This window comes from Panthera tigris, chromosome A1, assembly GCF_018350195.1.
Source record: "Panthera tigris isolate Pti1 chromosome A1, P.tigris_Pti1_mat1.1, whole genome shotgun sequence".
NCBI classification, from domain to species: domain Eukaryota; kingdom Metazoa; phylum Chordata; class Mammalia; order Carnivora; family Felidae; genus Panthera; species Panthera tigris.
Window position 1 is genome coordinate 130,812,531 of NC_056660.1, and position 22,142 is coordinate 130,834,672.

At 38.7% G+C, this 22,142-nt stretch overlaps 1 protein-coding gene across 3 annotated transcripts in view; it reads left to right on the top strand.

The window, feature by feature from the left end:
* The first annotated feature begins 402 nt into the window (after positions 1-402).
* The window catches only part of RNF180 (ring finger protein 180), a 209,177-nt gene continuing 187,437 nt past the window's right edge, over positions 403-22,142 (top strand). For 2 of the 3 annotated variants that reach the window (XM_042987623.1, XM_042987631.1), the window contains exon 1: positions 403-453. The gene's annotated coding sequence lies outside the window, so the exon portion shown is untranslated. Of the gene's footprint in view, positions 454-519; positions 733-22,142 lie in introns of those variants that run through there. The other variant, XM_042987629.1, reaches the window with a different exon arrangement.

The window sequence follows — 22,142 nt, forward strand, 5'->3', positions numbered from 1 at the left end:
TAATAGGCCCTGCAGGTGGGATCAGAACTCAGACCTCCAGGAGGGACAGGGTGAGGCCAAGATTGAACAAGGCACGGGAAACTTCAGTTGCTCTGGTAGGGGATGGCGAGAGAGAGTAAGTTCGCCCCGGTGTCCCCTAGCGGGGCATTGCTGGCACGGCTCCGGTCTGCACGTGGTCAGGTCAGGGTGGGGCTCAGCCCACACTCGGCCTGCGGGGGCGGGACCCACGGAGGTAAGGGAGCGGGGCGATCCGCGGTGCGGAGCGCCTGGGCGCCGAGACCGAGGCGAGCTCGAGCGTTTTCCGCGGGGTTTGGCTCCTGTCGCTTCCCGTCTCCCAGACCCGGCTTCGCGGCCGCCGGAGCCGCCGGGCGGCGAGTGCTCAGAGCCGGGCTGCGAGTGGCCGGGCGCGCCGGGAGGGGGCGCGGAGCGGGCGGCTCCCGGAAGCGGACGCAGGTAAGGGCCGGCGGCTCCGGGCCCCGCAGGGCACGCCTCGCCGAGAGGGTCTGGCCTTCACCGGCCCTGAGCGGCCGCGGCTGCTCGGGCGGCTGCTCTTCCCCGAGCTAGGACTGCTGGAGGGCTGGCCTGGCCTGGCCGCGCCGCCCCCCACCCCGGGCCTCAGGTGATGTGGCCACGGTGGTTTAACTTTCGCACTTGAGGCTCTCCGTGGAGTCCTCGGGGCGCGACCGGAGGCGGGGTGGAATTACACCGGGTCTGGAAACGTCAGCCAGGGCGGTGAGCATCGGGGCCGGGGTAGTTGGGGGGGGGGGGGGGGAGCAGGGATCCGGCGGAGGGCAGGGAGTGGGGGGTGGGCGACTGGGTGGACTGTTGGCTGCTCTCCAGGTCGGAGTTGAGGAACTGAGTCCAACTGGGGAGAGTCGGCACACACCCCCTTCCGTGGCCCGTTGCCTCTGCACAGAGCCACTTTCTTTTGTCTGGTCCTTTTTGGTATTGGCCTTTCAGCTGCTTTTGTTGCAGTCTTGGATCCAGAGTGTACAGAATTTGCTCGGCAGAGGTTAGAAGGAAGCTTTGTGCAGCAGCGGGGCGAGGTGGGCAGAGGGTTGTTGGGGGGATGTTGTTATTAGTGCCTTAATTAGCGTGCATTAACACGTATTTATCACCGTGACCTTTTCCAGATAGTACTCAATACTTCTGTAGCATCTAATAGTTTGGCTGGACCCAAGACAATATTCATTAGCTAACTTCAAAGGAACATTGTGTGGACAGGTTACTATTAAATTGCCCCATTTTATAGGCCAGGCACCTCAGGCACCCACGCCCAAACCTGATGATAAAACTAAGCAGTCAGCCCTTGAGGAAGAACTTGTCTGAGAGTTATCCTCGGTCCAGTCAGTCACTCAACCTCGCACAAAATGTAGGGCCCACAGTGCCCATCTGACACATTGTATTTTTGTTAAGTCATTAATTACTGAAACCTTTTGTTAAAAATAGAACTGAGCCCTTTTCTGACTCTGGGAATAGCACCCATAAAAAATCGTTTTAGTACATCAGAATCATTTTGTTACCAGAGCCCAAGTTCAGGGCCACCTGGGTGCCTTCGGACTTCAGCTCAGGTCGTGATCTCCTGTCTGTGAGTTCAAGCCCCCGCATCAGGCTCTGTGCTGACATCTTGCACTCTGTCTCTCTAAATAAATAAACATTAAAAAAATAAAATAAAAACCCACCCAAGTTCAGCTTCCTGTTGCTGGGAAGGCTTAAGAGATGAGTTTTCAGTGGAAAAGAATATGAGCTTTGTTCATGAGGCTGGCCACCTGGGGAGAAGGCGGACTCTTGCCCAAAGGCCAACTATGAGATTTGTCTTGCCCTGATATTTTTAAAGTATGTTGATCAGTTAAGGGAATACAGTCGTCTGTGATGTTTCTTGATTAGGTGCAGACTCCACGATGCCAGATACAGAGTTAGCTTTGTACTCAGAGGTTGTGCAGAGAAGTTCCTTGGTGCCCTGGGTTGATTGTGCAAAAAGAGTTGATTCCTTGGTACCCAGGGGTGGTTGTACAGGAATACTCTGTTGTTTCTGCAAAGGAGGGCAAGGTCTATAGATGCACAAAGGGAGGTCAGTAAAGTCATTCGTGTGACCTTAAAAAGAAAAAAAAAAAAACATTTCGCTAAAAGAGGGCTGGTCTAATCAGCAAGCTGAGGGGCCTTCAGGTGGACTTCCTGGCCTCTGTGGCCTGGGAAAGTTCTGGTCCCATATTCCCCAGGGCCAATGGTCTGCAAATCTTGAAGAAAGCCAGTTCTGTTACAGATCAAGGGCCTTAAGTCAGCAGGCAAGGAGTGTGTTAACTTGAAGCAAGTTAACCCTTAAGACCAGCTGGAGTGCTGTTACATGTTCAGTTGGATCGGGAGAGTAGTAGTAAGGACTAAGGTTTTTTTGTTTTGTTTTGTTTTTGTTTTTGTTTTTTTTGGTCTTTGGTCTGTCAAATTTTTAATCTCCTATATAAATACTGTGCCACTGGGAGCCCTAAATATTTATTTAATGAATAAGTGGAATAGAAGAAGTGAGCTCCTAGGTATCCTAGAACAATGTGCAGAAAGCTTTCCCAAACAGAAGAATTAAGCATTTAGGAGAATAGCCATTTTAATAATTTCAATGACATTTAACTTGTAATCGGGCACATTTATGTTGTTGTACTTTTTTAACTCTCAGAACCATCGACAGTTCACGAGTTTTCCTAGGGTTTTCTTTTATGTGAATTTGCCAATAGATCTTTTACTGTCCATTTTTCTTCCTCCCTTTCATTTATGTATTTGGTTTTTCACAGTGAAGGTATTTTTTCTTCTAAAATCAAGTATTTAAAAAACAAGCATTCTTTCTTGGTAAAATAGACTCAAGTAGGACTTTTATGAGTGTATTTTAGGTTAGACACTAGCCTCTCTAATAAGTAGCTGTCAAACATCAAGCAAGAATTCTTTCAGACAAGTATGCAGTGAATCTTTAATCATTTTAATGGAGCTCTGTAATATTTTATGACACATCTATTTCATATAATGCCTTTTTATCAAGCAGCATAAAGCTAAACATTTCATTAAAATTTTGCCAACGACGAGATCCTTAGACTTAATTATTGACTCATGAAATAAACACAATTCTTTGCCTTACACCACCTTCATTCATCCACTTGGGAAAAAAAAAAAAAAGAATGATAATCTGGCCTTTCTGTCATTAGTGATATTTGGAGAGTTAATGAAGTAAATATTTTTAACCACATGGAAGAAAGATGCTCTGTGACTTCAAAGTGTGACTATAGAGTCATGAAACCCTGCCCTTATCCAAACATGCTGTTATTTATTTTTTAAGGGAGAGTGTTCATTCCAAGTGGTCACTTTAGGACACTACATGCTTCCAAAAGTTGCTATTCACAATTATTTTGAATCTTTTGAAATGTCTAGTCAATTTACAAGTAACAGAAACATGCTTTCAGGATCGCTTTTATACGTACTTGTTTTTGTTTGTATTTTTTAATCAAAAAACTATTAACTCCATTAGAACACCATTTTCATTTGCTAAATTTGAAAAATGATTTCTGCATGACTGTGAAACTCTTTTCTACCTTCCAGATTTTGCCACTATTAAGGATATTAAAAGATTATTTGAAAGGCTATGAAAACAATTTCAAACCAGTGGTTTAAAAATAGTTTTAAACAATGGCAACGTTGTTACAATAACTTTGCATCCTTCCCAGAGTGACTACTCTAAAGGGGACAATACTTACTTGAAGGCTAAAGTTCTATGTCTATATGTGTATAGGCATAGATATACTTATTTTTATATGTACATTTGCATGTTTGTTAAATAATTTGAATTGTAACCTAACAATTTATAGTAGTCCACAATAAAATGGGGACATAAAAATGCCCACATTAAAATATCTTGTTTTGGCTCTAGTATTCGATAAAGTGCATAAAAAAGGAATCATATTGATGAAAACTAAGTATTCTTGTTTCTTTAAACATCATCCACTTAATTAACAAGGTGTTTTTTTGCTTTCTTAGATTTTGAAAATATTGGAGGAAATGACTTGAATGGCAAATCTCTTAGAAAAGCTAGCTAAGGAAATTAAATCTGTTGCATTTTTTTATCTTTATAATTTTCTCTGTAGCAAGCAGAAATATTATAAATGGTTATATTAATAATAGAACTGACCTCATTCTATAATCTCTTTACTTGCTTATTTCACTGGTTTGATGGCTGGAAAAATTTAGAAACAATCAGTAGATCATTAGCACACATATTTAAAGCAGTTTCAAAACATCCTTCATAAAATTGCTGAGATAAGTATGAGAGTTATTCTGAATTAGATTTGCCTGACCTATTTAGAAGCCTGTTGAAAAAATTTATCCAAGGCACCAGAATTGAAGTGTGAACACCAATTCAGGCTGCTTTTAACAAATAGTATAGGCAGGTTGGCCAATGATGTGACGAGTAATTTGAGGACTATTTACTTAATTAATTAATGGAGCTAGAAATTAAAACTGAAGTGTATTTTTCTGGCCATATTCTCAAAATTTTGGGTTTAAGGTAGAGACTGTTCTTTCTCAGACAACTTGTCTCCTGGAGAATATATAAATTGTGTAATAAATATTTATATGGCTGCACTTGGCTGATTTAAAACCAACTAAGGCTTTATGGTCCTAAATAAAACCTTCTCTCTTCTAGTCAGGCATTATTCTTTTTGCTCACCAACCATATTCTTTCCCAGCTTAGTGTTTTGCCTTATATTATTTTCCTTGCTCAAGATACCTATTTCTCTGCACTCTCCTTAACTAATGCTGTCTACATCCTTTCTATCCTTAAGACCCAGCTGTAATACCACTGTTTTCCATAAAGCTTTCCCTGACCCTAGTTCTTGTTTTCAGTTTACCAGGCAGTTGTAGTTGTTGGTTACTATCTATGTTTTTTAATATTTAATTAACCGCATCCTTGAACTTGTTCTCCACCTAGATTTTTTTTCCTTGAAGGCACAAGTCATACCTTAAATATATATATTTTTTTCTGAATGCTATACAGCAGCTAGAACACTGGATAATAGCAGGACATATCAGCTTATAAGGTTAGATCTATAAGATGAATTTATTAATCAGGTACCGAGGTAAAATTTCTTAATGCTTCATAATTGTATCAGTCATTGTTCTAGTAGAAAACAGATTGCAGGCTCAGATGGGGTAATGGAGAAGAGTTTAACTTAAAAGGTGTGCCTGGATTAAAATACACCACCAGTGGATGGTGAAGTATCTCACGACTATCTGTAGTGGGAGCCATTATCATCCCTAGGCCTGAAGGGTAAGAGAAGAGAACCATTACTGAAACCCAAAGACAGTAGCTATGTGGAGGGAAAGGCTATGTGACTATAGCTCTGGTCTTTCTGTGATCAAGCAGGGGAGCAAGCAGCTGCAGGAATAAATACCCCAGCTTCACTTTCGTCCAGTCCTCTGATGTCCTGTTTCATTCTCGTTTAATTCAGTTACTAACATGCAAGAACACTTTATTTATGAATGATGTATTTCATTTGAACCACCATCCTTTTTCCCCCCTTGTGATGTTAGTTGGTATGGTATTGGTATACATGCCATCTCCGTGATTTGTTTCATCATATGTTGTCTTTTGCTTATACAGTGCACAGGTGGAGACCTAGAACTATGTGCATGGTCATTGGTAAATCTCCCTTCACCATTCCAACCATTTGATTTGGCTGAATCAATCAAGGGTGCTCATTTTTGTCTTTGTGCCATTTTCATAGATCATTGATTTTCAGTCTTGGTGTATGTGGTTCTGAGTGTCGTCATTCTGATTCAGGCAGGTTTAGGATAAGGCTTGAGCATCTGTTCTTTTACAAAACATTCACATATTTCAGATACACAATACATGAGAACCACTAGCAAAAATAGTCACTTTGACCCAAAGGTTATGGCTGTTGCCCCCTTTCTCCTCATTGTATACGTAGCGTCATCAAGGCTCAAATGCAAATTTGATTGTTCTTTATGTACTCTTGAAAGCAAAATAACTGTCTTAGATTTTTCATTTTGTGAAATGCTTATGTTATAGGATGCAAAACATGTGGCTTCCATGTTAACAAATTTCAAGTTTAGAAAAATCAAAACATTTCAAATAAACAATATAGAAAATAATATAATGAACACTCATGTTCTCATCCCTTAGTCTTCTAAAAAATAACATATTACTATTATTAATGATTTTTTTAAAAGCCCCTTTAAATCCCTTCTTAGAAGTTACTATTATCTTAAGCTTGGTGTCTGTTACTCCCTTTAGTATTTTTAAACTCATGCTACAGAAACATCAGTAAACAAAACATAACATTGTTGCACATGCCTTAAATTTTTTTTGTGACTGTTACTAAGCTCTGTGTGTCGTTCTTTAATGAGCATATTTCTGCAGCATTTTTTCCTTGTTTGACATAATGTAGAGTTTTTTCTAGATACATGTAGCTTTAGTTTACTTTTATTATACAGTATTACATTGTATCCACGATCAGAAATTTGTCACATCTATTGATGACCATTTGGTATGTTTCTAGTGTTTTGCTACTGCAAAGTGTTGCTAAAATGAACATTCCTATATGATATATTTTTTAGTTTTTTTTGTGTACATAAACACTTAGATGTATAACTGTAAATCAGTAGATGCACGTTCTCTCTTACCAGAGTTTGCCAAATTCCTTTCCAATATGTTTGTGCCTCGTTGTGCTTTATGAGTCTCTTGATGCTGCTTCCTACCATTTTAATGTGATATTATCAGACATTTATATTTTCCCCAATGTAATGGTTATGAAATGGTGTCTTATTTTAATTTTAACTTTCCCAATTTCTGGTAGAATTGAGCACTTTTCATATGACTGCTAGCCATTTGGTTTTCCTCTTCTAAAAAGGTGTTTCTCAAAGTTTTGCAGCTTTTTACCTTACTGACCTAAATTGTTCCAAGATAAGATGAGTTATAAATAATATGAAGAAATGTGGCATCCAGTTTGTCATTGGAATGTCTATAAAATTATTAATCTTTTAACCAATTGTGTAAAAGAATTTCCCAGTTCAAAAGTGATACCTGAATAGCAGCATCCAGTGTAGTTTTTTCGCATTTTTCTTTAAGTTCCTCTGAAGATGCAGAGTAACATGAAAACTCAACATAAAACCAGAAAAAAAAAAAAAAAAAAGAAAACACACACACACACACACACACACACACACACACACCACGTAAAACACAAAAACCAGAGAAGTGACCTCAAGAAGCAGATTGTCCTCTGGTGAGAACTTCCCCACATCAGCACCTTCCTTCCCTATGCTACTCTTGCCTGTTGATGCAGACTGCCTGGTGAATATAAACTCGGAGGCTTCTTTCTGCTCCCTCAGTCACTTCCCTCAAGTATGCAGGTCTTCTGCCAACTAGCAAACTGGGAAGACATCCCTCCCACCCTCTGAGATACTGCTCAGTGAGGCAGGGACTCGTGGATATTCCTTTACTTTCTGTGTTCCATGCAAATTGCAGGACGTGCATAGGCGGAATGTAGGGGGTTTGTGGTGGGTGCCACAGAGCATTCGGAGACCTGCAGCCCAAAGAACCCTGTTGACAGTGTATGGAAGCAGTTGTACTCGGACCTGTCTTCGTGGGTCCTGTCAGTTCTCTCCCAGGGAAATGGATAGGCCATAAAAGCTGGTGCATGACATCCCCTCTGAAGAACACAATAGAGAACAGAGAAACAGGTGGCTGACACCCTGCTAGAGATAGCGAAACCATGTGGAGCACTTTGTGTTTATTAGCAAGCTCTGCCACCATAGACCCGAGCAGGTGGCCAGAAGAGTGACCGTGGTAATTTTTTCACCTTGTCTGTATAACACCAAGCCTAGGCAGATCTCCCTGGGATTAAAGGGTATAGGGAGAAAAAGAAATAAAACAAACCTGAAATACTGTGGAACAAAGGAAGGGGTTATTAAAGGGGTTGTGATGTAACAATAATTTCAAGGTCTTGATAGGGAGTAGCACCATGTTTTTCCATATTTTTATATTTTATGCCCATATATTTTGTAGCCTTAGCCCTTGATTTGTGCCTCAAGGATTCTACAAATAGTGAAGTATCTAGCCCCTTCATTTATTTTGTCAAGTTGAAATTTTGGAAATCCTTATAAGATTTCGTAGGAGGGGAAAAGGGCAACTGCTGGTATTCTCAAAATACTGAACTTAAAAGCAATTTCGCAAGTTGAATCAATTTCATTAGGCTGTCTTACTAATCACCATTAAAATTGTTGTGTGTGAAATTATTGATGTTGGATTTAATCATGAGTAACTGTTCAGAATGTAGGATAAGTTAGTACATCACATGTGCAGAAACATTTGAAGAAGGCAAGGGGAACCATACATCCAGTAGCCTCTGGGGGCCTCACTGAAGGGGAAGACGGAAGAAACAACCAGTACACCATGGCTGTTTCAGGATTATTCTTAAGTCACACCTTCTTAGTACACCATATAAGAGCATCACTGAGTTTCAGAGAGATCCATGCTGAAGGCCTGTCTATGCAGAACACCTGTCTGTAGAAGCATCTGTTGCCACATAGTGAGAAACTGGAGAATGATAACCCATTACCTGTGTCCTGATGTGGATTCCATAATTCTAAAGAAGGGCAGGGGATGGGGGGTGGGGGGTGGGGAGGAGTACACAAAGGCAGCGCAAACTTTAAAAGTGAAAAAGTACCACTCCCCATATGGTAAGTGGTACTTACCATAAGTGGTAAGTGGTAAAAATACCACTCCCCATACCACACACAGGAGTGTGTGTAGTTTTTGTGGACTCTGTTAACTCATTGGAGCCTGTTTTATTTTTAGAAGAGTTAAAGGGGAGTACTTCTGGAGTACTTCTGATGTCACCCAAAAGCTGCTCAGGACTGAAAGGAGATCTCGAAGCTTGGAACTAGTTACTACTTCCCTGTCTTACCTCTGCTTTTCTTACTGTAGTCCTCCTGGATGCCAGCAAAAGGGGTGTGTGTGTGGGGGGGGTGATGTTTTTGCCTCCTTTGTTCCAATAAATGGCTTAAGAGAGAGCACTTTCCCCAACTTTGAACTGTCTGTAAGGACTTCAATCTGCTTCACTCCTCATATCCTTACAAATCTTAAGACTCTAGAAAATAAGAACCTTTTCCTCACAAAGTGGTGAGAACAGTTTAGGAAGCTACTTGACTTCTCTAGGCCTCAGTTTCTTTATCCATAAAATGATCTTAACAATCCTTACCTCATGGGAATGTTCTGATGATTAAAGGAGCTAATGCCACTTTATAAGTACTGTGCTCAAAATAGTATCTAGTATTTAAAATCATACTAACCTTTGACTTCATGTTGTATGATTAGAGATTTTAGTTTAAAAATAACAAAGTATATCTCTTTATGGCCCTTTGCTAAACAGAAAGATGGGGCGCCTGGGTGGCTCAGATGGTTGGACATCCGACTTTGACTCAGGTCATGATCTCATGGTTTGTGAGTTTGAGCCCCGCATTGGGTTCTGCACTGGTGATGTGGAGCCTGCTTGGTATTCTCTGTCTCTTCCTCTCTCTCTGTCCCTTCCTCACTTGTGCTCTTTCTCTCAAAATAAATAAAGAAAACTTAAAAAAAAATTAAAAGAAAAAGAGCAAGGTTTTCTGATAGATTCCTTCATAGATGTTTATAAATAATTTGAATACATCCAGTAATCTATAGTTGTCAAACTACATCTGATGTCCTGAATCTCAGACTGTGTTCTAAGATGGAGTCTCTAAAAAGTGTATCTTTGTAAGCTTTATGAGGTGGGGACCAGCTTCCTTCGGTGGTGTTTGCTAAACTACCCTGGTGATGCCAGTAAATTGTGCCTTGACTTTAAGCAGAGTGAGGAAGTAATTTATTTATTTTTTTGTCTTACCTCTGCTTACTTGCTTATTCACTCAACTGATTGGTGCCCAACACTGTGTCAGCACCACAATAAATTACACTGTCAAGGAGCTTGCAACTCAGCAGCGAAGACAGACATGGAACAAGTAATGAAAAGTGTGATGAATGTTCTGAAGGAGAACTAGAAAGGTATTTAGTGGAAAATAATCGTTTAAGGATGATCCCCACCTGCACCCCCTTCGGAAAGGGGTATTTATGCTGACTTGAGGGATATGGAGGTACTCTCTAGAGGGCGGAGGTAAACTTTCTAGTGATCCAGCAGTAGGAGGCAGAGGAGGGAGCCAGTGGAGTGGAGGATATGAAAAAAGGCTGGACTGCTGGACTATAGAGCCTTGTGGGGCGGAGTGTAGACAGCAGTCTGGTCAGCAGAGCACAAGGAAGCCTCTCAAAGAAGCAGCAGAATAATGATTTGTTTTGCATTAACATCTTCAGTATGGAGAATAAAATGTTTCAGGTTTTCATGGAGTAAAATTTTGGTGACTAGAACCATCATTTCTGGCCTGGAGTTTTTGAAGGCATACATTCGCTTATTGTTTAGAGAGTACATGGGATGAAATATCTTTCTTTCCCCACATTTCTTCCTTGGTCTATTAGACAGATTCTGTTCGACTCTCCCTTTTCGAAGGAACTGGCGAGGAAGCTTCTTCAGTCCACCTTAATCGTCTTCCCTCCCATTGCCACTCCCTTTTGGACTGCGAAGTTCTCCAAACATATTCTAAGAATCATGACTTGAACTCTCAGTGACCTTACCAAATGACAGGAATAAGTTTTTCTTGCAGTAGTTAACAGAATGGGAAGCTTTCAGTTATAACCTGAAAACCTCTGCTACAAATAGCTTGAACTTGTCTAGAAACGTTTGATTATGTATCATGTACATTCATGAATGACATTGTAACAAAGTAAACGAAAGCTTTGGAGCCAGAAAGAACAAAGGTGGGCAGAGCTTGGAAAGTAGACACACAGAAACTATCCTTGCTGTTAGAGTGAGGTCACCTAGGTTCACTAAAGGAGGGGCTTCTTGTTTTGTTTTGGTTTTGGTTTTGGTTTTTTCCCCCAGGGGCTTGGGTTTTAATACTCAGACTCATGCAGGAGGCCAGAATCCTCAGGTATACATGAGGGCAGGCAGTTGGCAACTGAAACTTCCCACAAAGCCAGGATTTTGAAAGGCCACCACTCTCAGTGTAACAAGAGATTAGAAACAAAAAAATAAAACAAAAAAATAAAACAAACAAACAAACAAAAAACAACGTCCACAGACACGGAGAGATTATACAGAAGTCTGTATCCGTCTAGTCTGAGCAGATGATGGAGAAAAGTCTCATCTGAAAATTTGTTTTATGAAATTTTTTAAATCTGAAAAATTTGAAACATACTCAGAAATAGAATTGTATAATGAATCCTCATGTATCCATCAGCTTCAATAGTTATTATTCTTTCATTCTTTTTTCTACATTATGAAATTTGTTTCTATATTATATAGTTGGACCTGTGAATGATCAAAGCTACAATATTGATCTCTAGCTCAGGACCTTTAAAAAAGATAACAGCATTATATAACACATCCACATTGAACTTAGTTCATGTATAATTTTACTCATTTGTCTCAGAAATCTGTATTTTTAAAGTTGATTTCTTGGATTTAAGATTTAGTGACTGTCTACACATTGCTTTTCATTGATATCTGATATCTCTTAAGTTTTTCCTTCCTCTTAAAAATTCATTTATTTGTTGAAAAAACCCAAGTCATTTGTTCTGTAGAATTTTTCATATTTTGTATTTGGCCAGTCATATCCTTATGGTGTTATTTAACATGTTCCTTTATTCTTCATTTAGTAATTAAAATGGCTCTTAGATTTAGATGCTTGCTTGATTCAATTTAGGTTGTTTTTTTTATTTTTTTTATTTTTTTTTTATTTTTTATTTTTTTATTTAAAAAATTTTTTTTTTTTTTAACGTTTATTTATTTTTGAGACAGAGAGAGACAGAGCATGAACGGGGAGGGTCAGAGAGAGGGAGACACAGAATCTGAAACAGGCTCTAGGTTCTGAGCTGTCAGCAGAGAGCCCGACGCGGGGCTTGAACTCACGGACCGCAAGATCATGACCTGAGCCGAAGTCGGCTGCTTAACCGACTGAGCCACCCAGGCGCCCCATAGGTTGTTTTTTTTAAAGAATACTTTATAGATGGTGCTGACTACTTTTATTTAAAAAAATTTTTTCTTTAACATTTTTATTTATTTTTGAGAGATAGAGCTTGAGGAGAGGAGGGACAGAGAGAGAGGGAGACACAGAATCCAAAGCAGGCTCCAGGCTCTGAGCTGTCAGCACAGATCCCAACATGGGGCTCGAACCCACAAACTGAGATCATGACCTGGGTGGAAGTTGGATGCTCAACTGACTGAGCCACCCAGGCACCCTGGTGCTGACTATTTTTAATTGCACTGCATCAGGAGGCACTTGATGTTTGGTTGTTGTTATGGGCTGAATTGTGTCCTTGCAAATTCATTTTTTTTTAACACTTATTTATTTAATTCAAGAGGGGAGGGAGGGGCACAGAGAGAGAGGAAGAGAGAGAATCCCGAGTAGGCTCTGTGCTGTCCGTCCTACTATGGGGCTCATTTCCACAAACGGTGAGATCATGACCTGAGCTGAAATCAGGATTTGGACCCTCAACCAATTGAGCTACACAGGTGCCCCACAAATTTGTATATTGAAGGGTTAATTCTCAGTACCTCAGGATGTGACTATTTTTGGAGATAAAGCCTTTACAGTTACAATGAGGCTGTTTGGGTGAGCCCTAATCCAATCTGACTGGTGTCCTTATAAGCAGAGAAATTTTGGATTCACACAGAGACATCAGGATGGGTGCCTACAGAGGAAAGACCATGTGAGGATACATGAGAAGGCAGCCATTTAAAACCCAAGCAGAGAGACATCAGAAGAAACAGTCGTGATGGTCCCTTGATCTTAGACTTCTACCTTCCAGAACTATGAGAAAAAACTTCTTTTGTTAAAGCCCCCCAGTGCCACAGGGCACTTTGTTATGGTAGCCCTAGCAAGCTAATACAGTTGTTCTCTATTTAGTTATGATTGCTTAGTTAAGATATTAGGCTTGATCTTTGAGTTCATGTGGTACAGACTTGTACCTACATTATAAAATGCTCCATCCTTTTTTTTTTTCCCTAGTGTTTTTAGTATCTACTGATGGTGTTTTTTTCCTAAATCTATCATTTTATTAAGGGGTGAAAAATGGTTATTATATTGATTATCCTACATTTATGTAGGATCATTTGAGCATGATGTCTCAAAATAGCATGATGTCTCATGAGTTTTTCCCTATCAACTATTTAGTTACTGTAAAAATAGTATGTATAGCAAAGGTAGACTTGATTCTTTTTATAATTTATCTGTTTTCAGATTAAGACATCCTTTAAATCACATGAGAATCCTTAACTTCAGATTTTAGGGCTTGAATTTATACTACCAGGGTGACCCAAGGATCCCCAAACTGAGAAACTTAACTACAAAGCATTCTTTCGTTGGTGATACCTCTTTAGCACCTGGCAGATAGAAGGTGAAACTTTTTCCTGGAGGAACAGGTCCTCTAACAAGGCCCCACACTTGTCTCATGGTAAAGATGAGTTTATATTCTCAGATTATGAAACCAGAGAGGAAGTGAGTGAGAATTAATAGACATAACTGAAAAAAATTTAGATCCCCAGAAAATTTAAGTGGGCCCAGGGCTTATTATTTTGTTCTTTTCTGTTTCCATACTCACAGCCTTGTAGATCTCCTCTGTTTTGTGGCTTTAGAGAACCATCCTCATTTAAATCTCCTCCTCAGATACTGTAATTTACAAGTCCAGATTCTGGAATCCAGCTGTGTCCTTAATAGTGATACTTGAAAGTCAGATAGACACCTCAGATTTCATACATCCAAAACTGAGCTCCTGACCTGCCCCTCCTTTGTGTCTGCATCCTTGCCCATATCAGTTGATAGCAATTCCATCTTTAAAGTCGCTCATTCTAAAAAATTTCGAGCTATCTTTGATTCTTCTCTTAGACCGCACATGCAGTCTCTCTGGAGACCTTGTTTCCTCTATTTACACTGTATGTCCAGAAGTTGACCATTACTTATCATCACCACTGCTACCACCGTGATCTGAGTCCTGTCTTTTGGGTGGATTATTGCAGCAGTGTTTTCCCATTCAAACAGAGTTTATCTGGTAATTGATAGTTTTAGTAACTGTATTTCTACTTTATACTTAGAATTTTTATTTACAACTAAATCTTGGGGCACCTGGATGGCTCAGTCTTTTGAGCATCTGACTCTTGATTTTGGCTCAGGTCATGATCTCAGGGTCATGGGATTGAGCAACACCCCCCCACCCCCACCCCGCCGCCATCAGGTGCCTGCTTGGGATTCTCTCTCCATCTACCCCTCTCCCCTCCTTGCTCGCACGCTCTCTCTCTCTCTCTCTCTCTCTCTCTCAAAAAAACAACAAGGAAACACACACAAAATATAAAATAAAACAAAATCTTATGCCCTGTCTCTGGGAGCTTACAATTTATAGGAAGAAACAGATGTACCCATTAGTATAATACCTGGTGGTACAGTGACATGAGTACTGATCAGAGGCTTATGTAACATGTGAACTACTCAAAGGTAAAGGCTGCTCAGGAAAGATAAAGCAAACAGTAATAGCACCAGGAGCTTTAAACCCTTTTGGAGGGAAAATGATAGGATAATTAACTAAATAAACAGGCTCAGGGATTTTGACTCTTCTAGGTCAGTGCTTTCTCCACTGGCACATACCCTTTTCTTTTTCTTTCTTTCTTTCTTTCTTTCTTTTTTTTTTTTTTTTTTTGTCTCTGCTATCAGTCTTTTGCAGTAAGCTAGTATGGCTGCCTCCATAGTCAACAAAAAGCCATTCTGTGTAACTGTTCTTTTGGCCCGAAAGAAAAATGGATTTTGAAGCCAAATCAGTGTGCTTTTCTGTGGTGCCACTTTCTCCTCTGAATCCTTTCTTGATAGTTGATACTTGACCCATCAAAAAGAATATAGCTGTCCAGTAAAAGCATGGCAAATTAGCTACTTATTATCACCTTTCAGTTAAGACCATGTGTCGTATCATGTTAATGTATTTCACATAAAGTAAAGATGTTTCAGCCCATTTTTACCTTTCTGAGAAATCAGCATGCGAAGCATCTGGGGAAGTAAGACTCTGTTTAATCTCAGGACCAATTGGTTATTGGGATGTTTCCCTCCACAAATCATGTGAATTTTGTGTCTTCTCTCTCACCCAATTGGTTTAGAATCCCTGTCACCCTCCCATACGTTTTCACAGTCCATGTATTTGTTATTCATTGTGTTCTCTCACAAAATAGTAGTAGAGCCTTGGCAAATACTTACTGAATGAACATCTGTAGCTTCAAAGCACAATTTAAAATGCATTTTAAAGTATCACCTGATTTTATTTTCTTCTTGCTACTGTCTCTTCTTGGTCCAATCAGGAATATTGGTGGTACTTTTATTTAAAATATGGTAGGCCTACTTTAGATTGCTCAAAAATCTCCAAAATGACTAAACCTATTCCTTGGAACAAAAAATTGCAGACATCATCTGGTGGTTTCTGGTCTTTACATATGAATACAAATATACACCCAGCATTTTTGTAAAGTGTATTTTGCTTTCCTCACAATTCTGTTAATTCTGTATGAAATTTCTACCCTTTCTTAAATTTTCCCCCTAAGAAAGTAGTGTCTGAGGAATAAGTATATGTATGGGTACTCCACACTCTTACTTTGATTCATCTTTAGAATTTATTCCTTCTTTTACCAAAGAATGGTAGCCGTTAAAATGGGTGACATTAATCAAATACAGAAGTTAGAAAATGTGCCTCTTCAGTATCTTTTTTTTTTTTTTTTACAATTCTTAAAAGTGTCACTTGTATTGAAAAACTGCAGTGAGCGTTTAAGACTGAACATCTGACGTAGGTTTGGGAGAGAAAGAAAAGGAAAAAGGAAAAATTTAAAAGAATAAAGAGGTGGTGTTGCTTTATAGTATGTAGCTTAAGAAGTTCCTGGAGAAGGTAGGAAATAACTGGTAGATACTACAACATCAAATGCATATTATCTTTTCTCCTTAAAGTTGAATATGCACTGCATCCTGCCTGAGAGTTCAGCAGTTCCAGGGCAAATAGGGGAGAAGGGAGAAGAGGGGTGAAAGGTAACTAGATGGGGATTATGTAGTTGGAATTATTCAGTACTTAGTTATCATCAGAAGTTGGGTGCTTTTCAAGAAAATGGTTTCTGGATATGAATACCAAAGTGTATGCAGAACCATTTAAGCAGTTCAAGTTGTTGAAGTTGACTTCATCATGTTTGAATCCTGAAGTGTATAACATAAGCAGTTATTGAAGAAGATTGAGCTCTCTCTCTGTAATTTATGACAGTTTTAGAAATAATAATTTGCTGACTTTAACTACCATTTTAAACACCCTAGCCACCAAGTCTAGATTGGGAGAATTGACAGTTTAGAAATCACCCGATTCAGTCTCTTACTTGTTTTCATAAAGCATCTCATACATACCCTTGAGAAATTCTGAAAACTAATGGAAAAGGAATCTTTTTTTTAAAATTTTTTAACATTTATTTATTTTTGAGACAGAGACAGAGCATGAACAGGGGAGGGTCAGAGAGAGGGAGACACAGAATCTGAAACAGGCTCCAGGCTCTGAGCTGTCAGCACAGAGCCCGACGCGGGGCTTGAACTCACGGACTGCGAAATCATGACCTGAGCCAAAGTCGGCTGCCTAACCGAGCCACCCAGGCGCCCCTGGAAAAGGAATCTTGAATTGTAAGCCAGCTTTCACTAAATTATATGTGTTCTAGAGATATCTATTGAACCACAGAAGGCATGCACATTCCACTGGAATCTGGTCATATCTGGAAGACCCCTTTTTAATTTCTGCTTAAGTTAAGATTACTTTTTGGGTCCTGTCGTGTTCTTACGTAGGTCACAAACAATTGTAATGACTATTAGTTTAAAAACTCATTTATATTTTTGCAACTTTTCATTGACAATTGATTGCAGTATTTATTAGTACTTCTTTTCTTTGGCCTACTTGGGTTTGGCACATTTTATTCTTCTGTGTTCACAACACATCAAGAGTCACTATCAGCAAGGGGAAGTGGCATGGCCTCAGTTTACGAAATAACATCTGTGCCGCTAACTCTCCTTAGAGTTATCACATATAATGTTGTACTCGTGTGAACAGTCATGGTTCCAAAGCCCACTTTGGAACATTGGTGGATTACTTCCAGGGTAACTGTGTCCTATGTAAAAATGAGAATTCTCTTTCATTAAGAACATTCTGGTTTTTTTTTTTAATATTATAAAATACATATATTCTCATTTCATGAAATATATATCACAATATACTATATATATGTATATACACACGCATATATATACATATACATTATATAGTTATATAAAACTATATAAAATGTTCTCATTTCATGGAGACAGAATTCCAGTATACAATTCCTGTATACAACTTTTAGATGATGAGTTACGCCTTAGTCTACTGTCTCAAAATAGACCATGATGCTTTTAAGCCAGAAAATCATATACACATTTGTAATTTAAGCCCCCATAGGGTATGGCGAGTGTATTTCTCAATCAGTAATGGAATATTTTCTTTCTGATTTTTGTAGTCATTATCTAAAAAACTAATATCCTGTCTCATCAGCATCAAATATGCTCCCATGGGCGTATTTATCTGTAGACCTGCTTCTGAGCCAATATTCAGCAGATACAGGAGGTATAGATGCTTCCTCATTTAGGTAACATGATAGCAACATGATACTGAGTTAACATGGTATTGAGTATTGAGGTTAATATCACCTCTTACTCTAGTGTGGTTTGATTAGATTTTTCTTAATGTTTTTAACTTTTTTAATTTGCTCTGAGATGGTCTAAATTGGCTAAAACAGTTTAGTGTTTTATTTTCTAATTTGGTATGCATTACTCATTCCACATTTTTATCAATTTCACCTCCTTTGGTTCTAATTTTTAAGAAATTCATAGATAATTGATAAGGGACCTCTAAATTCTTTGTCCATTTTACTCTTTGGTATTTCTTCCTTATTCACTAACAGATGACTTTTAGACCAAGGAAAGTATTATTGAGTCTTAATATCTAATGAAATTTGACTTGCTAGGTTTGGACTTGCTTGGGACCTCTCTCTCCTTTTCTGTAAGATTTCTCTTTATATTGATTTTTTTTTAAGTTTAACACATCAGACAATAAAAGACATTTTGTATTTCATGCATAGAACCATGTCTGTCCTCAGCCTTTCCCACCATTTTATTTTAGAAACACATAATTTCTCCGATTTCACAGGTTCACAGCTATAGAGAAATTTTGCCTCAGGAATAATTAAAGGGTCACCCATACTTGACTTAGATGCTAGTTGGGAATTAGAGCTGATTCGTGAATGGGTTAAGATTTGGGAGCTATTAGGATAGGGTGGATGTATTTTGCATCTGAAAGGACATGTAATTTGGGGGACCAGAGGAAGAAATGTTAAGGACTGAACTCTGTCTCCCATCCGCCCCCACCAATTCCATGTGTTGAAGTCCTAACCCCAGTATGATGGTATTTGGAGATATGGCCTTTAAAGATGTCATTATGCTTAAATGAGGTCATAAGGGTAAGTCCCTAATCCAATAGGACTGTTATCCTTATAAGAATGGGAAGAGGCACCAGAAAAGTACACGCACGGAAGAAAGGTCATGTGAGGATAGAGCAGCTGTCTGGAAGCTAGAAAGAGACACCCCAATTCCTGGCGCCCTGATACTGGATTTCTGGTCTCCAGAACTGTGAGAAAAGAAATTTGTATTGTTTAAGCCACCCAGTCTATGGTCTTCTGTTATGGCATCCCAAGTAACAGGGAACATATTGACAAGGTAGACATTTTTCCTATATTTAGAAAACCAATGTTGATATCAAGTTTCAGAGGAAAAGCTATTTTGAATTGCATAACTACCAGGGAAGTAAATGAACCCTACTTTGTTAATGAATAATAACTCTGAGTTAATAGAGCTATGTTACATCAAAATAATTATATACTTTTTTTTAAGAGAGTGAGCACTAGCAGGAGAGAGGGGCAGGGAGGGTGGGGGACGGGTGAGAGAGAGAATATCTCAAGTAGGCTGCACACTGTGCTTGATCCCATGACCTTGGGATCATGACCTGAGCTGAAATCAAGTTAGATGCTCAACTGACTGAGCCACCCAAGTGCCCCTTGATATATTATTTTTAGCTAAAGTCTGTTGTTTACATTGGGGTTCACTCTTTGTGTTGTATATATTTCTATAGGTTTTAGACAAAAATAGTACCTTGTATCCTCTGTTATAGCATCCTACACCATGGTTTCACTGCCCTCAAATCCTCCTGTGTACCACCTACTTATCCCTCCCTCTCTCTGCCCAAATATTAGATGATAATATAAAAAGATGATGAAATTGCTTGAAATCACTAATTTACAATTGTCTTTCTTTACTGTTCTGATAGAAAAGTTAGAATTCTTTTCTAATGAAATACAAAAATGCTTTTATTGATGTTGTTGTCTGACTGATGTGTTGAACTTGAAAGTTGTCCCTGTGTGAGAGTTCTTTGCATTAGTTTTTTCTGTCTTGACCCATTCCCAATTGTTCGGGATTTGGATTACAAAAGGCTCCTTTAGCATTTAAACTATTCTTTGGTGATGAAAGGGATCAGGACTCTTTATCTGCTCCCTTATAAACTGATTTTTGACACATCAGTATTCTAATGAGCAAGCCCCAGGGGCACATTGCTACATATTCCCCTGTTTTCTCCCATTTTTCCTTGGTGATAGGTAAGTAACCGCTCTCTAGGCAGAGGTAGGAATATACATCTCTGACTCCTTGTCCCATTGGAATTCCCTGACTTCCACCTGTCATAAAAACTGGCCTTGTATCCAGGACTAGATGATAAAAGTTGCCACTGTAGACATGGCACCATATTGAGCATTATTTATCTACTGTTTTCAATCAGAGGCAAGCATGGGGTCATATGGTGGTAGGAACAGAAGCAAGGACTGACTTTGAAGTCACTGCAAGTTTTTAAAGTAGTTCCTATATTGAAATATGATACAGTATGAATATGAAAAGTAAATGGATCACAAGTGTATAGCAATGAATCTCCACACTGAGAAACTAATATTCCATTAGAATTACTATATTACTAGTTCTGCATCACCTTAGTTTTTAATTTCGCATTGTGTCCCAGCAGATTTCTTTGAGCAGCACACTCTTTGAATAAGGAAAACAGTGTGGGAAAATATTTTCCAGGATCTTATTCTCACCATGTAAACTGGTGAGAAATGTTCTTATGGGATGGGGGAGGTGTCTTTCCGCTCATTAGTAATACTGGAAGTATTGAATATAAATCTAAAAGTTGAATTTAAACATTTAGACTGCATATATATATGAATACATGAAAAATTTAAATATAGTACCAAGTAAATGAAAGTGGTGCAGTTGAGATGAAAATCAAGAGAATGAACGTTGTGGTAATGGAACAAAGAAACGTGCATGTGTGTGCACGACAGAAGTATTGTTTATACGTGTTTTCTCCTCAGTTATCAAGGAACAAACCTGCTAACCAGTGTGATTTATATAGTTCTAAGAAGGTGGAAACATCTTCAGCCCCAAAGAAGAAAAATGATGCCATGTGTTATAACAGGAATTTAGTTTCCTTTTAACTTATTCCTTTCAATCCTCGAACCTTTAATTTACTTTCCTTTTGTGTTTGCTAGTAGTTCTGCTACAAAGTTGAATAGTGTGGCGAATATGAGTATCGTCTTTTTTCCCTGATTTTCAGGGAGTGCTTTTAAAGTTTCATGATCAAGTATTAAACTGCTAAAGATTTCAGTAAACTCTTCGTTTTGCCAGGTTGAGGAAATTTTCTTCTATGATGCAGAGGATTTTCATGTTTTAATTATGACTAAGTATTGAATTTCACCAGAAGTTTTTATTTTGCATCTTTTAAAATGGTCATGTGTTTTTTTTTCTTAAAATCCTTTAGTTTGTTGAATATATTGGATAGATTTTTTTTTCCCCATTTTGTACCTTCTTTGAATTTCTGAAAATAATCCTGTATGGTCAAAATGTTTTTTTTTTTTTCTTTTAATTGATGGATTCTGTTGGCTAATATTTTATTTAGGATTTTAGCATTTATGTTCATAAATAAATTGGTATATATTTTTCTATACTCTCCTTGTCTGGTTTATGTATCCTTACAGATGTAAGGATATCCTTATGTATCCTTGGTATGTCAAGGTTATATTATTTTTTTGAAGCTAGTCTTCCTTTTATATGTTACATAGTTATAAAGTTATGTAAGTTACAAAGATTACCCATTTCTGAAAGTTTTGGATAATTTTCCAACTAGATCATTTTTGTCTGGACCTCCCTCCCTTTTTTATATCGGTTTTTGAGTTATATTTTAATTTTTAAAGTTGTGGTTTATTCATGTTTTCTAATTTAGGTTAATTTTCAAAATTGATACATGTCCAGTTTAAATTCATGAGTAACAAAGAAGGTGAGCAAACCTTAGAGACCCAGGAGTGTGGAATTAGTCCTGTGCAAAATGCTGATATTTTACCATGAAAAAGTTGCAAAGGTAGACGAAGGAATGAAACTTCTTTATGGAGGTTATAATTCAGTTGTTAGCTTTAGAGAAAATTTCAACTTAATTAATTATAAATATGTTTCTGCATAGGGACTCATAAATCCTTCTTAAATATTTTAAAGGATATGGTGAGAAATAAGACTTTCATAGGCAACGTTTTGGGGATCACTGTTTTGCATAAAGTAGCAATTCTCAGAACGTGGTCCACAGTCCCTTATGTCTCTAAGACCTTTGAGAAAATCACATCAAACTGTTTTCTTGGTAATATTAAGATATCATTTGACTTTTTATTTTACAATTTTTTAGAGTGTGCGAGTCGGGGAGAGGGCCAGAGGGAGAGAGAGAATTTTAAGCAGGCTCCATGCTGCTCAGCACAGAGCCCAACGCAAGGTTGGATCCCACAACCCTAGCCGAAATCAAGAGTCAGATGCTCAACTGACTGAGCCACCCACGTGCCCCTTATTTGCCTTTTTTA